We start from the raw sequence: 19,269 nt of genomic DNA on the forward strand, positions 1-19,269 counted from the left end.
TCTAACCACTCAGCATGAATTAACCATTCCATTAAAGTTGCAGGTCCAGCACTCCCTCATATAGGAGCACCCATCTTGATACATATGCTCTGCTGTCAATTTCCTTTAGTAAAGACCACCTAGCTCTCCTGGTACAGCACTAACAGGAGCAGAGCCCCCAGGCATCCTCAGAAGAGAAACACTGTAAAGTGAGTTTTGCAGCGTGACTCTCATCAAGCAAGCCAAAGCTTCTACTGAGCTTCTACTCAGCAATCCATGAAAGCTCATTTGTGGTAGACAGCAAGACAGGCTTGACTTAAACATGAATGTGCGCTTTATACCTATCACAAGGAGTAAGTGTATTGTTGTTACTGTTCCCTCAAGCACTTTTGAAGATGCAGTCTGTTTATGCTTTCTATGGAAAGATAAGTTTCTTTAGAGCTCCCTCTATTGTGAAATAGAAGAAAAATAAATTTTAATTCTGAGAGCAATTAACCCAAGGGATGATTGTTTTTATATACTGGAGAAAGGCAAGATTAAAGAAAAAATAATGCAAAAGAAAGAGTTCAATTAAATCATCTAAGGGGTTATTAATCACAAGTGAATATGTAATTTTTGTGTAGAGAGAGAGAGAGATGAAGCTAAACTCTGGGGGATTTGTTTGTTTTTTTTTTAATTTTAAGCTTGGAAATTTTAGCAGAGAAGTCAGAAAAAAAATACTTCAGCAACTATTCAAACTACCCTCTTTCCATAGTTTAAAAAAAAAAAAAAAAAAAAAAAGTGAGCAAACAAACAAAACACCACCACTTTCCTTCACCTTTTCTCAGTGGTAGACCGATCATACTGGGATAAGCTCATTTCTGGTATTCCATTAATTTCAGTGGGATCACAGTAGGGATAAATATAAGCCAGTGTTTGACCAGGATGGCTAATTCAGCTGCACATTTTGAGTAAAATGTTAACAAAGTCCTGTGAACACTACAAATATGAATAATGAGGATATTGAAGCAGACAACAGCATACAGCCAACCAGAACAGCATGACAAAACCTGAGTGCTGGTAGTAACTGATGAGATATTTTAAAAGAATCACAAGATACCCAATTCCATACTAAAGGCAACAGAACACAGACGTCACCTGGAATGTGAAAGTAGCTAGAGCATACCGAGCAGTAGAGCATACAAAAAACTCTACTAGACTGGAAATGGTTTACTGTGTTATATACACTGGTGTACGTGACATTTTTAAGTCTAGAAGAAAAAAATCATTTTATGTGTATTTATACAGTACATGGAGATCGACCATTTTGCTCATTCAAGCCTACTTTCTGTAGCAGTATGTTTAAGTTTTCCAGTCACGTAAGGAAACCCAGCTCAACAGTACTCAGCTCTTCTCCTTCTGCTTGTTAGGTAGACTCGTGCACCACAGTCACACATTCCTCATCCAAAACACTGTCTTTCACCCATTTTCTCGACAGAAAAAAGACCAGGAGTATCACTACCTTTCCTATAAGTAGGACAAGGGACAGACACACTTCCATTTTACAGTTGCTAAATTAAAAGCTACTAATTCATATCTATTCCCAGAAGGAAAAGGAAATGCTTTCTTTGACCAACAGCTTTCTAGGCTGGCCGAGGTCTGGCAACAGTTCTTACCCCATTCTGGTATCCCCAAAGTAATGCAAGAGTATTTTCAAGAGGGAAATAATTAGCACAGCAGAGTGCACAGTGAAAATAGGCATTCAGGTGCAGTATGGTTTTAATCAGGAATCCAAAGACATCACATAGCAAGAGTAACTCCTCCACAGCCCCCTGCTGAATCAAGTTATAGAGCCATGCATGTTTGCAAGGGTGTAAACAAGCCAGCTAAATCTTTACTCCAAAAGCAGTTCACACATCAGTTTCCACCAGTGCAGTGAAATTTTGATGCTGCTGCATCACTGTGGGTGACGTATTTCAATGCACTTCTGTAAATTCAGGTGAAAGAAAGACACGGGAAACGAGGTGAATGCAAACATTGCAGAGAGAACTGAGATTTTTTTTTTCTTTTGCCTTGGAAGAGACACAAATAGCTGAAGGCTGGAGGTCACTTAAGCCCCCCAGCAAGTCTTTGTAATAATGGACAGCAGTCTCCAGGTCTGCAGGTGATAAGCTATCTTTTTTTTCAGAAATATTCCATATACCTCCTGCTGAGCTTTTCTGGTATTCAAGGCACAGATCAATACTCGGTGTTTTCACTGTGCTTGAGGTGCTATTGTTCTTTGTATTTGAAAACAGAGTAACTGTTCAGATGTTTTTAAAGGTAGCTAGGGCAGCTTCAGAAGGAATGTGAAGCAGAAAAAAATATTAAAACAAGTAAAAAATAAATCTTCCATTTCAAGTGGTCCCAAAAGTTTTATACGAAATCCAAAAAACAATATAATATTTCTTGGGCAACACACAACAATTGTCAAAAGGCCACAACTGGAAGAAACTGTTACTTTTAGTGAACTTTATACTAAAAATTGGAATACTCAAATGAAGCCAGAACAAAAATTATAAACTAGTATGTGTGTCTTCAGACAGCATTATTAGAATAGTACTTTTATAAATTAAAAAAAATAAACAAAAACATAAGTATTAGGCTTACATACTTAACACATTACAGCTAGTGGACTTTGGGAAATCCTATCACTTTTGAATGAATGAAGACTAAGCCATGTGCCTGAGGTGTGTTTGGGTGGAGTAGAGAAGGCAGAAGATCAATCATATTTACCCATGAGATAAGAAACTCAAAATAATTGCCAGTTCCAGAGGACTTTTTCTCAACAAACAAACAACAACAACAAAAACAGTTAATAGCTTGATTGCTTACTTTCTGAAATACCTATGTTGCCTGAAGAGGTTTAAATTTACAAAACTTAATTTTATCTATATTTGTTGTGTTGGCTTTTTTTGCCTTTGTTCAGCCACTCAGCCCTGAGCTGCATCACTCCAGAATAAGAAGCTGACAATGGAGATCAGGCATTTATTTGGTGCAACCCTCGTTATTTAAAGGGAACATAACCAAACCTTGCTCCTCTGAACATACCAGGTATTAATAAAAACAAACACCTGCTTACCTTACAAATCTCAAGTCTACCTTTCTGGTCAGGCCTATGGCTCAAGAAATCCTGCCTCTCTGCTTCTGCTTGTCCCATGTTTCCTACCTTGTCTTCACCTGTGGTGCACTCACTCTGACAGCTGCAGCTTGTCAGTCCCCCACCCCTGTATGCTTACAGCTGTTTCCAGAGAAATTCTCCAACAACCTGTAGGGAGACTTCAGCTTAACTTGTTGCCTTCACATCTCCATGGCTTTCTGCTGTGGCTGTAGGAAAGGCTTTTCATTTATTTTCTGCTTGGTATGAAAAGAAAGTGTTTGCTCTGCCTACCAGCATTAATGAGGCCTATGGTTGCTCATATATTGAAGAGCTGTAGCTGCTATAGTCATAAGGATACAAGGACGGAGAGTTAAACTAGCTGCAAATAAATGGAATCCACAAAGTGCCTGTAGGCTAATTGCACCCATTGCTATTCCCAAGCAGCACTTCAGAAATACAACTACCTGCCAGCCTGCTCAAGGCTCTTTGTTACCATATTCCAAGCTACATTTTATTATTTTGCTAGTGGCAAAAGCAACTGCATTTTCATTAATATAGTCAGAATCCACTCTGTTGACAAATAATACCACAAAACAAGACCAGCAAGGGGTTCTGCCCATCCCAGACCAGTCATCAAACGATGCTATACCATCTGGCTTTCTGCAGACAAAAGTGACACCAAAAATGCTTCTGTTTCAAGTGTCACTAAAGCCACAACCTTGGCAATCAGTAGCCACCACTCAGCCTCACAGCCTGACATGGCATTTATTCTCTTGAGGTCTCTTGTGCACTGAAGGCGATCAGTGAGCAGAAGTACAGCACAGTATTGCTCACTCCGTATTCATCAGTCCTCCGCTCTTCCCGGGGCATTGAGAAGATTTATATTCTCATCAGTATGCTAATTATACACAGAAAAGACAGGCTGAGTGACCTGGCTGGGGAAAAACACTTTGCCTGTCTGTTAAGGACCTCAAATACCACCTATGCCAAAGGTACACAACAGCTCATTACAAGTGCTGGGAGATCAGTAGTGAAACAGTGGATTTGAGCAATCCTAAGCACCTAACAAAAGAGGTTATATCTCGCCAGGCCAAGGCAGGCACAGCGCTTGTGCTAGACTGCTTTTCTTGGCCTTATCCTATTTGTGAGGCCTGGAAATGGGTCAGCCTTGCAGAGAGTAAGTCTTCCTCCTCTTCCTACTGTTTGGATGGTAAATAGAGCCTAAGCCCTTCCTGCAAGAAACAACAGTTTTAGTGATGCAGCTGGTAATGAGCTGGAAGATTTTAAGGGTGAAATGGAACCAGAGGAACTGGCTTTCAGCAACTGTGCAGCTGCAGCAGTGACAGCAACTGCCACTAACTTGACTGGAGTTCAGCTTATGCATTTCCCTCTGATGTATATTTTGACCTTTTAGGAAAAGGAAAAATGGATGCCTTTTTCCTGAAGTAGCAAACATTAGGTATAGCCAAGGCGTTCATGCTCTTTATGGTATTAAACATCTTTGATGCACAGGGTTAGGCAAAATCAGGGAAACTTTTCATTCAAATCAGATTGTTAAGGAATATGACTGTAATTGTTTTATCTTCTTGCATAGTGTAATGCAGAGTTGACTTTCCAGATAATCTAGGAATGTCACTTAACAAGTTCCATATTAATGCTAGTATCTAGGAGCATGATGAAGCTCTTAGTCACTTCAGATCTCTTCCAGTGGGACATGGCAGTTTTCAGCTTTTGATCTTTTCCATAAGATTAGTAGTTTTAACTTCGTTATAGAGTGTGTTTTGCAAGCTGTGGTTTGTAGAAGCATACAGAGTGATGTTGTGAAGATCATTCTGGACTTCCCAGACATAACTACAACATGGTAGCAGTAAGCAAGACTTAATGATTGATTCCTTCTAATCTTACAGTTCTACCTGCATGAGGAGAACAGAATTGTCATGTTCACTGTGATAGCACGTCCTCCAGAGGTTTTGAGCAAGCTGCCTAATTTCTGCCCTATGTTTCTACATCCAGTCAGGTCAGGAGGAAATGGAGCTACTTTACTTCACAACATAGATGGATCAGCCAACACTAGTAAAGCTCCTCAGATGGTACATGTTGGGTAATGAAGATACAGGCAAAGAATTTGAATCTCCTAAAGGGAGTTTCCTTTGCAGCACTGTGAGAAACACAAAGAAATTCTGTTTTGACTAGTTAATTGAGTAAACATTCCATCCAGCCCTAAAATATGCTTGCTATGCTTTTTCTGTTGTTTTTTTTTATTATTTTTTTTTTAGTGGGGAGTGGGAATGTATTACCCCTTAGCATGTTCAAGTCTCCACCAGTCTGAAGAGCAACTGTCAGTTCCAGCACCCTGGGGCTCACCTGCTGCTCCCCCACTCCTGTCGGGTTGGACTTCTTTAAGCAGTTGACAAATAATTTGTATTGGTTGTAGCAAATCATTTCAAGCACTAGGAAAGGGAAGACTTTTTATTCACCACCAGATCGGTTGTGCTGCCCATTCCCCCAGCCAGGCCTCCCCCCTGACTGTTTTCTGTTAGTGTCATTTATCACACGTCGTCAGCCCTGCCTTCACTCGCCTGCCTCTCCCTGAAATTCTGGCTCAGAGCACGTTTCCACCGGGTGCTGCTTCATCTGTGCCAGACTGCCCTTCTGCCCTGCTCTATACAAAATGCAAGTCTCTCCCATCACTGTCATCGCCTCAGAAATCTTCCCTCATCTCCCTGATGCTCTGATTTCTCCCCCTCTCCTTGCTGCGCTTTTGCATTACACACATGGCCCCCCCCATCTGCTCCCTGGCCTGGCCCCCAGCCTGCACCCCCGGCCCCCCTCCCCACTGCACGGCATCCCAATAGAAATGCCAGGCCTGGGCCACATGGCCAGGGTCTCTCTGTTTTCTGTACTGTACACTTGACATGTTTGCAGCCTGATGCAAAGCTCATTCAGCCAGCAGAAAGAGTTCCTTCGACTTTAATGGATTTCAAATGAAGACTTCAGACTATGCCTCCACAGCAGCACAGAAATAACGACAGTGTTGTATAGAGATACCAAGCCAGCTTTAAACTAATTAGGTTGGATCCCAATAACCATCTAATCATAGAAACAGGGAGCTCAATACTGGGTAATTTACCCTAATGAGACTGTAAGCTTGTCAAAGGAGAAAGCCTGTGTTTGCTTTAGTCCAGTTCCAATTCAACATCATAAGGCCGCTGCCTTTTAAGAAACAACTAGTACTTTTTAAAATCAATATAATCTCTCCTTTTGTAGTAATGCAGCTATACAGAGTAGATGTCTAAAAATACTGAATATTTTGCTGTCAATTTTCTCCTCTCTCTTCTGCCCTTTTACACACTAAATGTTGCCTATAACTACAAAAACAACATTGTACAAAAAGACAGGAAATGAAGGGTACAACAGAATGTGATTTATCAATCAACTTATTAGGGGAAAAAAAGCAATAAATCCTTCAGTCCCCAGTACACACAGAAACACCTATATCTTCCTTGTAAAGAATGTAAATGTTGGTAAGCATTATTTTATCCTTTCAAAACGCACAAGTGGTATACAGGACTCTCCAGCCAGAAGAACAAGTTTTCCCTTGGAAGCCAGAGATAATAACACCCACAATCTTCAGTCACAGGAAAACACGCTAAATTCCATACAAAAAGAAAAGCATGTTGAATGGACAAATTCTGTAATGTTTCCCGTATTTCAGTACGTACTCCAAATTCCAGGTATGCAAAACCTGCAGCATAGAAAATAACATTTGGAAGTGAAGCCTAACTTATTGTTGCATATCATTTTCTGAAATTTTTCCCATTTGGAGTTTAAGAAGAGATTGATTCTGCTTTAAGTCCATGCACAAACATCATTGTCATGTTCATTCTGCCACAACTGTCCAAAACAAGTACCCACATTTTTGAAAGGAGACACCTGACTCGTAGTGCTTTACATTCAGCAGCCACCACTTAAGTCAAAGGTATCTCTGTACTCTTGAAAACCAGCCAACATAAGCAGTAACCTAAATATGGATTTGCGGGTCTAACTTCGAGTTTCCCACTTTGAAATGCTTGATTTGCAAAGTACTCTTGAAATCGAATACCATATGTTCATCACACATGCCTTAATTCCTGAAAGCAAAGCAGAAGGTGGCGGTGCAGCATTAGGAAAGCATATGAGCATCTTCTGTAAGATTCTGTCAGGCCTGAGAAGATTAGCACCTATGCCTGCAAAAATCAGATCTTTTCTGAAATAACAGGGTATGGGCAAAGGCATACATACACAGCAGTGTGCTGACAGAAGCTGGAGAGCTTTCGACTGGCATTGTCCTGTTTGAGTTACCCCAAACCCTTTGGTGCATTCCCCAAATTGCTTCCTTTTGTGCAGTCAAGGGAAAGCTCTAAACAGAGTATTTATTTTTTGTAAGTGTTCAGAAGAGAAAGTTCAGCCTCTAGCTAGGCTGTAAATAAGTTCCTTCTCATCCCCAAAACACAGAGGAGCTTGTAAGCAACTGCTGGGAAAAGTGCCATCCTTGCCCCCGTTTCTCAAGGTTGGACCTGCAACAGGTTTCTGTTGGTTTTGGAGCTCCTGCTAGTTAGGCTGCAGCTTCTCCAATGGGTGAGAACAAAAACAGGAAAAGCAGAATAGAGGGTGCGTTTAAGAAATTCCTACTAAAACAGCGGTTGTAGGACACCAAGTCCTGTCATGTCCCATGTCCCCAGCAAACCCTGCACAATTTTTACGTGCTGGCATGGATCAAGGCAGTGAGGCTTGCCCAAACAGCAGAGGCCAAATTCAGAGTTGCTTAGCCTTGTCCCCCTCACATCTTTTCAGAGGGGTTTGTAGTAGACTTTTTGATCAGAATGCATCTAATGCTAATACCAGGCGTGGTGTTCATACAATGAAGAGAAATGTCTGATTCATTTGTAGAATATGCACTGTTTACTCCAGTATTTCTAGTCTCCCTGAGCAAGTATTCTCTACTATAACTTTGTTTCTACTGTGTTTGGGATATTCTTGTATTTTGTGTCTTTTCTGGTGCAAACAACAGATATGACAGATCTAAAGTCTTAAAAGATATAGGTAGGAGTTGTCACAGTTACTTTTTAACTATAAAGAACTCAAATGTTTCATAATTCTGTTTTCCATTTTCAATCAGTAGTTTTATTTACAATTTTCTGGAGAAAACTTAAAATGTTTCAGCAAGCTTAACCTAGAGACTGCAATCCTCTGTTTTGTCAGAGCTCTGTATTTTACAGAATTGAGACTTGCAACTAAATTTCAAATCCCATACAGTGCACTTATGTATTTTTAAAATACAGAAATATCTGCCAAAATGTAAGATAAAATATTTTCTATAAACCTGAATCATCCTTCAAGGCTTTAATAAAGTTAATGATTATATATCTTCATAATTAACATATTAGTCGGTGTGCCTCATTTCACCTAACGTTAATGTTTTACTTTTGAGGGAGAAGTGTAAGAATGCCAAAATATGTAACTGATTTGCTAACTACTGGGATTTTTCCAGTCACAGAAACATGAGGTATTAGAGATCAGTTTCAAATTGCAGATAATTACATCAAATACAGCTAATAAGAGAGGTAAATAAATGCAGATAAGGAAAAAAGTGTATATAATAGTGATTAAAAAAAAAAAGATAAAAGGAAATAGATCACCACTGGAGAGATCAGCTGCATTATTCCTAGAGTTAAAATGTAGTCAGTTGGCTGGTGGACAAGGCAAAGTATTTTACAGATCTGACAAATCATGACCGATGTACTTCCAACTCTGAGTGAATCCCAGCAAATGCAGTCCTTGACCATGCCACTGATTTGCCCAATCAAACCATTACGGACACAAATAAATACATTTAATCTAGTGGGCTCCACACCAACCAAAAGTTCCATCTTTATGGGTGAGATTGCAGGATCAACAACAAGAAAACAAAGTTTTAGTGTTGCTAATGTCAGTGTTCTTTTTGCAATGACAGGCTTAGTAAAAATTAAGTTACGTAGCTTAATAAATACAATTGGGAAGGGCATGAATTCCATGCATTTAACAGTCTGCTTCTACAAAAACACAAAAGGTGCTTCAAAACAAGGAATATGAGTCATCTCTGTTGCCAACACTAAAATGGTAATATCTATTGTCCTTGTAAAACCTGCATTTATACACCAGTGGCATTACAGCACTGTTTGTAGTGTAGAGTTAATACTGGGGCTTAAAGGCACTTTGAAATATATTGACACTTGAAGTGAGATAAACACCTGATTGAGAGAGAAAAGACAAGAGGATGAAAGCAGTGAGTGCACAGCATGCCTCCAGAATGAATTCAAACTGTGGGGAAAAAATAAAATTCAGCCAATCCTCCTGAAAGGTATTCACGTCTCCCCCACCTACAGCTTGGAATTTTGCGCATTACCTCACATTTTGTACTTATAATCTTAAATTTGGTATGACACAGGGCTCTTTGCCTGCTTTATGGCTGAATTATCAGTGTGGTAGAAGTGCAAGAGCACAGCCTCCCTGCTGCCTCTTCTGTGGTGGCCCAGGTGGCACCTGCAGAGAGGAGCAGGCGCAGCTGCAATCCCTTCTCCAGCTATCCTGCCTACATCCAAAGCTCAAATTAACACCTGGGCTCCTACTGGAAAGCAGAGCTGTCCAGTGCCTCCCATGGCCATCCCACACTTTCTTAACATTGGAGAAAAAAAAAAAAAAAAAAAAAAAAAAAAGAATAAAAGAAAGCTACCTCCTTACCTCCCCAGTAAATGTTGCCAGAGTTTGGAAAATAACACGCTTCTTTTCTCTTCTATCTTGAATACTACAGATTAAACTGCTGAAAGATTAATATGGAGTACAATCCTCAATCCATGAGCAAAACATAGAACAGATGGCACAGAATACAACACTGAAATTTAATACTTCTGAATTGAAAGCTAAATTTTATTTCATTTACATTTTTATATATTCATATTCAACTCCAAAATCAGAGTTCTTTCATGTAGATTTTCCCAACCAAATTTTTCAGAGTTTTATGAAATTCTGTAAAATCAGTTCCAGAATTTTTACTTTGTACCCCAAAGCAAGTTGGGGTTGCAACTTCTTCAGGGACAGACTTGCATAGTGTTGCCCTTCTGCATCTGTTATCCTACTGCCTATTAGCTTGCTTCATAGATTCAGCAAAGAAAAATAAGATGAATGAGATCTGTATTTGAGCAGCTAGTGGGCACCCCAATTTTTTTCAGGAAGGAATAATATTACAAAGTCAATCTTGGAGTGCTGAAAGACCCAAAGTTTGACCTTGGTGCTATGAAATATTTTGCCTTTAGAAAAGGCAGGCCTGCTGAAAAGATATAGAAACATAGCTGATTTCTAGAGTCAGGATTCAACGTAATTTTTCTTAAGCTGCTTTCTCCAAACTCTAGCTCAGATAATATTCTTTCCTGCCAGATTCCCTTTTCAGTTTGGATTAGTTTCTAGTCCAGCACTGTTTCAGTCCTAGACACCATGGTATGCTGTTAAACAAATGCTTCGTCTTACAGGTTGCTGTACTTCAGTTAATATTAAATGCCTCTCATTTTTTTTTTCCCACAAATCACTGTGGGTGGCAAATTCACCTGCAAATCGAAGCTGATAACAACACTTTATCATACCCCAGTCGTTTCTTCAGTTTCTTATGTCATTTGGGATGAAGATTATTACTTACAATGATGAAGATTTTTAAAAGAGAGATGGTAACGGGTGCTGAAGTTGGTGATTGTAGAGTGAATGCTTTACAATTTCAGAAGCCACCAAAAAACTTACCTAGAGACATTACAGACATACCACAAGGTGAGGCACATCTACACAAAGCTTTAGGGCACTGCTGCAAACCACATGGTAAAACTTAAACTTTACTAAGTCCTGCTTTCCTTGAAAACCCTATAGATTCTCAGATCTGATGTTTCCCATTAGTGTTCAAAATTTCCCTCCAGCAGAAGGGAACGAGGAAGGCCCCAGCGAGCAGGAGGGAGCCTCCCACTGCTGGAACAGGATTTAAGATTCAGCATTACCACCTAGTGGACAGAGTGCTCCTACTGCATTTCTACTCCAGCCCTCTGATCTCCCTCCACACGCGACATTCTAACGTTTCCCTTTATTGATGTACTAATCAACTTGTAAACTGCTGTATCTGGATCTTGATCATAATTAGTTGTTCTTAATATGCTACCACTGAAGGCCCACACCCAGTGAACCACAAAAACACTCATTAATGCTTCAAGCACGAGTCTGGATAAATTAAACCTCCCAAAATTATTCAGTCTCAGCTTGACATTTTCTGTCATTTTCCAACCGTTCTAATGCTTTCCACTTTATACTAAAAAACTTAGCATTTCACAACTCTGAAAATTCCCGATCTAGACTCTTCATATTATAAACATATTAAGGACACTGTTAACACACTCTGGTTCAAAAAGGAAAAAAAAAAAAAAAAAAAAAAAAAAAAAAGCGCTCTGTTAAATTTAAAACTACATGAAACCTAAAGAGAAGCAAAGAGTCCAAAGTAAAGCATCACAGACTAACAGACTAGACTGCAAAGCTATTTAGGTACCAGACTCCTGCTGATTTAGGAACCAACATACCTTGTAGACTAAAGCTGATTTACGATTTCCTCAGGGAATTCTGTGTTTCATCACTGAAATTTCTGTTACCATAACACTTGGTCAACATCCCCATTCCCCTGCTTTGCACCTCTCTCTGAATGGTTAATCTTCATTCTGCAAAGTCCATTAAAGGACTCTCTTTTATTCTTTTTCCCTTCGTACTGTTTGACTGCCTCAAGTAACTTGAATTTCTGCTACATTCCAGTCTTATCAGGCTCTTGCAATACCTGTAAATTTATGGCTTTACATGTAATAAAAATTACACAAATTTAACTAAATCAATTTACAACTCCAGATTTGCCTGTTTAGGACATGGCTTATTTTTTTCTTGCACTTTTGTAATTCAGGAATATCTGTCCAGCTGGTCCCATTAGTATCCTCACAACTTCAGTAGAATTTAGATGTGTCTGCCCACTGCTCAGATGGCCAAACAACCTATCTTTCTGCTACTCAATCAGTACACCTTTTTCCAGCCACCATCTACCCTTCTCCAGTGATGGTAGCTTTTATTGTAGAACAGTGGCTCCATGAAACATCTAAAGTTTAGGCACAAACTCAGTGTTTTTACTGGGCGGATAAATCTCAGAATGACCTGCCACTTCTAAATCTGAATGCTTAGAGAAGCACGTTAGTGTATATTTGCCATCTAAAGCCACGTCTAGCATGGGACTCAACAGAGGCTAAGTTGTTACAGAGGTAGATGCCTCTAGGAGAGGTGCCATTACAATGACCACACTTTGAGCATTTGAGGAGCATTCACTTTTGTCTTCCCCCTTTCTGAACACTGCATATATCTGATTTAGAAGTCATTTTAATTAGAGCGCACTGGACATGAAAAATAGCAGACTGGCAACCCAGGAGGCTCCACAGAATGTGATCAAATAAAGAAAATGGGACTACGTTCCAAATCAAATCATGTTGTCTTCTTCCCATATGCCATTCTCAGCTGTTGGCTTAATAGCACTGCATGCCCAAGGTCAGCTCTACTGAAAATGAATCCTGACTGCATCATAAAATTGGCTCCAAAACAGCAGCCCTTCATACAATCTGCCATGCTGCTTTTAATCAGGAACCCTAGATAATGCATGTGTACAAGCAGCAAACAACAGTACAGTATGTGAAGTTTTGGCTTACAGCCATGTGCACCAGGAAAGAGAAGCTCTGTTCAGCAGCAGCACAGTGAAAAGGAACATTTTTCCTGACTTGTGCACATTAGTTCCACCCAGTACTAACATGCCTTTGAGGCTCACAAACTTTCCTCACTTTCCTAAATGTGAGCTAACCTCTTCCTTCGTTTTTCTTTGCCTCACTAATTTAGGCACCTTCACTTTACTGAATACTTTCCTTTGGGTTTGTAGAGTGATCACTCAGTTACATTAACTGACTGCACGACAAAAATTACAAAATGCAATAAAAATACATTTCTCTAAATATTTTAATAAAATGTGATTATTACCCGTATTGCAGTAACAAGCTAGGTGCTGAGCAGAGCTTTTTCTGCTAGGGACATACCAAAACTTGCAATTTCAATTTAACATGACTGGATAAAAAAAGACACTTTTTTTAAGCAATTTTTAAGCAATAATTATCTAATCACTGGAGTGCCATAATCTGCATTAGGACAGCAGAAACCCCTGGTGCAAAAAGAGGAACCGTGCATGTCCTTGTGCAGAACAGAAAGCTAATGCTACTAGCCCTTGTGTTTGTAGAACAAAACAAGCATTTTTGTTTGGGCCCAACCCTGCATCTTTACCTTCAAAAGTCCTTTCAGGCAGAGGAGGTTTCGTGTTAACAGAGAAAAAGTCACACAAGCCTCTCAAAAATTTGTTCCTTTCACCTGTGGAGACATATGAGGAGATCAAGCTCTGTACAACTGTAAAATCACCCACCATGTAGGGAAAAAAAAAAAAAGGCTTGTTTTCTCGAACTGTCTTCAAGCACTCAAATTAGTTTCTAGCTATATCATGCAGAAGGGTGATTTCTTATTAGAAGATTACTATGCATCCACCACGATCTACAAACTGAAGATCACAAGGAGGCCAGTGAGCAGAGTGCCCTGGTTAGCAGTGTCACGTTATTCTCTCAGGGTTCTAAACTCTATCCAATTAGCAGCTCTGTATCAATAAAATTGCATCCAAACTAAACAACATCCATTAATTTCATTGTCCTGCTTTAATTATGGTGGTACAACCTGTGAGCACACATGGCCTTAGCATACATAAAGAAAACACATATCCTCAGAGGGACAGTGGGGTAAGATTTAATTCCCTTAAAGTCAGTGAAAAGACACTGGGGATGACTGAGGCGCAGTACTTCTGATAATGAGTACTCCTGTAGCCAAAACCCTTTGCAAGCCAATTAATTACCTCCATACCCTGCTGATGCATTCCAAATTTTATTTTTATTTCAAAATCAAAGCTAAATAACTAGAAAAATCATGTGGCTGAGCCAAACTGTGACTTTATGGGTTTTAATTTTTGAGATTAAAGCAAAGTACAAAGACACACCCAGTCAGCAAAGTCTGGAGACAATAAGATGTAAAGCAATCCTCCTTCTGACCTCACATTAACACAGAAATCACCCTACAGCATGCAAGTGTCAGCCAACAACGGCACCTACTTATTTCCTGTCAGCTTGTCCCTTTGATCTAACCTGATCCTTCTTCACTTTATTAAAAACGTTCTAATCTTTTGTCTTTGATCTCCCTGTAGGATTCTTCAAAGAGCTTCAAATTAGCAAACATGCAAACAACAAAAAAATGTACTCTGTATCTGCTTGAAACAATGATGTGGGGAGCTGTTTCCTTCCTCAACACAGAAGTTTAACAAGGGGCAGCATTTTAAAACCAAAAGATGCCATAGTTATCTGTTGTTTATTGGCGTTAGGGTGGATGACAGAGTCCAAGCTTTTTTTTTTTGCCTTTTTTTTTTTTTTTTTTTTTTACTGAGGGGTGGTTTGCTCTGAAGGTGTAACAAGGCAGCCCAGCAGGGGTAGCAAAAAAGCCATGTGCATACTTCATTCAGCATGCCAGATGAAAGGATTATGTCACATTCAAGAGCAACAAAGAGCTCTGTTTAAGTTTGTACCAGGCTGGAACTGTGGGGCAGCCGTTAAAGACCACCAAGGTTTTAAATAAAATCGGACACTTTTAAGTTTCCTCTAGCTTTCCTTGCGGTAAATCCACCCAATATGAAGGGAATGTCGGTATCTCCCAGGAGGAAGATCTCTGAGGGTTTAAAGAGGAAAGAAAGTTTGATGTACTTATATATATGTGTGTGTGTGTGTGTGTGTATACGCAACTCCAACCAGTATACATGTATATATATATATATACACTGATGTATACTATTTTCAGTAAAGGTATCCCCAAGTTTGAGGACATCACCAACATTATTTTGTTCCAGCAAACATTGCTTCTCTACCACAGTTGATTAGCTAGCGTCATTCCTCTCCTTTAACTTTAATTTTGTTCCAAAGGTACATATTCCAAATAAAATCGGTGCTTTTTATTATTAAATACTGCTTACCTCTGAAGAGATCTATGAAACCAAGTTAGATGTACACACTACGTTTTAGGTTCCCTCACGTGTCTGCCTCAGCATGGAGGCTTGCTCTTAACTTCCACTTATAGAGAAGCATATCTGTAGCCAGGCTGAAATAGTCCAAAATTGTTGCAAAATACATGTCTCGAGAATTGCCTCCTGACTGCAGTTAATAATCCAACAACCAGATCAATGTCTGTTTACGTCAATATGACATTTTCACTTGTATTTGACCACCTAGTTTTGAACGGTGAGATAAGAGGCCTTCTCAGTAAAATCTCAATCCCATGCAAATAGAATTAAAGGGCATTATTAAGCTGGTATACATGCATATTGGCCAGTAGTCCTCTACCATTATACCATGCTCCCCACTTTAACATTAAAATGGATGAAGACTCGATACCTTTTATATTTTTTTTCTTGTCATTCTGAAATTTACTACTATTATGGGCAGCAGCTATATAACCTGTGAATTAAACATGGCTTAGACGATAGATCATCGTAACTCTTCCAACTCCAAATAGTGTTAGAAGGCTAGTGAAGATCAGAACTGATATGGTTATTGATGGAGAGTTATGGAGAACTCCAGTGAGCCTCCATATGAGGCCTTGTACTGTCTCTTCTAATACTGCTTTTCTTAAGTAGTTCATGAACCACTGCTGCTAGATCACAGACTATCCAGCCAGGGAGCCATGCCAACAGCCCTTTAGTTGTCTATTTTAATATATATAATGGATTTAGGAAATAAAGCAAATGTTAAAAAGACCTATCAGATAATTTATTAGAGAAAAAAGCAATGCTGCATAGAGATTTGTCTGTATAATTAAACAATGTTATGGCTACAAATGCATTTCTTGAAAAGCCTGGAGAGACAGTCCTGAAGTGCAAGCCACCTAAGTTAATGTCACAGAATACAATTTAAAAATAAGTTAGACCAATTATAAATGGAAGTCTTTGTGAAAAGTTATGCTCTTGATTTAAATTTCCAACTCCTACTAAAAAACATATTGTGAAACTTTAATGCTCTAGACTTCATAACTCTGTTGTATACTGTACATATCTACTTAACAATGTTCTCTCCAAAATCCATTTCCTTTCAAGAAAAAAATAGCAGCAGAACTTGCTAGACCAGAATACTTCAAGGAGTATACAAATTTAAGCACTTTCATTGTCATGTTCTTCCAGGCAATATGAACAAATGAGGAAAAATAATTTTTTTACTTGACTAATCTATATAGAATCATGGCTCACCTGCTGAAGCCCTGACACTGCAGATCGGCAAGTGCTTTTTCTTCTTGTAGAACAGCAATAGATTTAATTTGGGTTTTCAATGCAGCCTGGGAAATTTTACTCATCTTACCTTTCTTCAAGCAGTTCAAGCTCAAACCATTATGATCATTGAGCCTGCAGAAACTCTGCATTTAGTGCTGGATAGTTTGGAAATTAGAACAACCCAACAGATCAGGTAATTGCAAATTGGACCAAAGGGGATCACTTATCAATTATAATAAAATGTTCTTCAAACAAAAGTGCAGGTATCTTCGTTGTAATCATAGCGTACAGGCTCAGTCTTTTTAAACCAAATAATAATACAAACATTCTTTGTTTACTCTGGTTCTCACGCAGCCTATAACAAGTGCACATCCAGTAGGAATACAAGATGAAATTCACATGATTCTCTTTAAAAATATTAAATTATCTTAAGTAATTTCCTTCTCAAGAACTCTTTAAATACATTCATAGATCAATTTTTACTGTGAACATTATTATTATGTAATTGATGTACCATGTTTAACACTTACAGTACAATTGTACATACATACATGTATATCATTGACTTACCTGCCTACACTGACGCACTCCCATACTGTGTTTTCCTGAACCTTCAAGAGAAACGTATTTTGTGGCTAACACACTGGGCTGAGGATCAGAAGATCTTGTTGCAGCTCAAAGGACTGATGAGTTTCTGCTTACTTTAGGCATAGTACTTCCTTTCTAGATAGCTGTCAAAAATATATACAACAAAATATTCTCTTTTCCTCACATTTTCTGTCGCAGTGTAATTCTACGTTCTCCAGAAGAAAAAATATTTCTGTGTTTCTTGGCCCATCTAGTAACTTTTATTCTCTCCTGCAGCATAAATAATGATAATGCTGTCTCATCAGGACACTCAGCCACATCCCTTAGTTTCCCAGTCAGAAATGACCAGATTAGGCCTTTTCATTATGCAAATGCTATTCATGAAGAACTCTTGGGGTTTTATTCATGCCTAGCTTGGTATTGCACAAAATTTAAACTAATTCACTGGAGCTCTAGTAGCAGAAACAGCATCTGAAACTTCTTGTGTCTTTTTTCCTTCAACATGAGGTTTATCATGGCTGGAGAGGACCAGCAGTGCTGGGTCAGTGCAGGTGCCCAGCATGGCCACAATCCCACCTCCAGCAGTGGTGGTAAGGACATACATGGGGAAAAATGAGGAGGGTGCAAGCCTATGGTACCTTTCTTGGCTCTTACTCTTCAACTCTTGTAACTTAAAGCGAATTCCTGAACCATGTGTGGTTTATATGCATTTAGTAATCCTCAAATTACCTTTTCAAACAGTGATCTGTCCAGTGACTCCTCCTGCTTTTTTTTTTTTTTTTTTTTAAACTTCAACATCTTCCAGATACTTCAGGAATCTCTGCAAGTCTACTAATTAGTAAAAAAAAATTAAAAAAATAAAAAAATAAAAAATTTTTGCTGTGAATCTGCCTCCTGCCTGCCCCACATGAGGTCTCCAAAGTTCTGGGGATTGTGCCCCCTTCTCTAGGTGTTTTTGGGTTGTTGTCCGACCCTGCTCCCACCCAGCTGTCAAGGCGCTCTCCTCATGGCTCCCATCCGGGCTGGTGCCTGCCTCCCTCAGCCAGGGTTACAGCACAGCAACGCTTACAAGTTACCTCAATGGTGTTGGTTTTAGCACCTGCCATTTTTTGTGGAAGAGGGGCTTCAAGCTAAGCATTTGTGCATTTAAAAGGAAAACATTCAGTGAGCAGACTGCCTCACAGACTTGTACACATACAGGGTTTGCCAGGCAGCCAGTCACCCTCACAACCGTTTCATCTCCAAAATGCAGCCAGAGTCTGTTCCCTTGCATTTATTTGTACCTGTGACTGTGCCCTCTGCCCTGCTGAGGGGAGAACTGCCATCAAAGCTGCGTCACTGCCTTTATCCTACGGTTGGCTGTGGACATCAGGGATTATGTCAGGCAGCAGTCGTTTTCACGCTCCACGAACTCTGATTATCAGGTAATAATTCTGGTATCCAGCTTGATTCACCGGCAAGTCACGGCTAAGAACTCCTCCTGAGCGTTTTACTCGGTCGGTAATTTCACCGCCGGTCAGCAAACAGCGCAGAGAGAGGAGAGCCCGCCCAGCCGGGCCCTCGGGGCTCGCCATTTCCTCACAGGAGCGCCCGCCGCCAGGTGGCGCCGCGAGCCCGCCTTGCACGCGCCCGCCTTGCACGCGCCCGCCTTGCACGCGCCCGCCTTGCACGCGCCCGCCTTGCACGCGCCCGCCTTGCACGCGCCCGCCTTGCACGCGCCCGCCTTGCACGCGCCCGCCTTGCACGCGCCCCTTTTTCTGCAAATACATCTGACAGTTACGAGTTGAGTCCTGTCTGCTACCTCAGAGCCTGCGGAGGTGCTGTTTCTGCAGCCATCTTCACGTCCTCCCACAATAAAGAGCTGTTTCACAAGCCTGAAGTCACCACTGCTGGAGTATTGTTTTATTACACACAAACAGTACGACAGTCTTTTTGCTCTTCTGCTTTGTGTTATGAGGTAAAATTTCTGGGGGTAGAAGTCTACAGGAGTAACAGATAACGTAAGCCGCCCCGCAATACCACTAGGATCATGCAGGATGTCACTTCACACATACCTCTTAACAAAGTGTGAGGAGCTGAGATGCAGGAACTGTTACAGAGCTAAAGGAAAGTTTTAAAAGCTTTT

This window comes from Netta rufina, assembly GCF_964035555.1.
Source record: "Netta rufina genome assembly, chromosome: 13".
NCBI classification, from domain to species: Eukaryota; Metazoa; Chordata; class Aves; order Anseriformes; family Anatidae; genus Netta; species Netta rufina.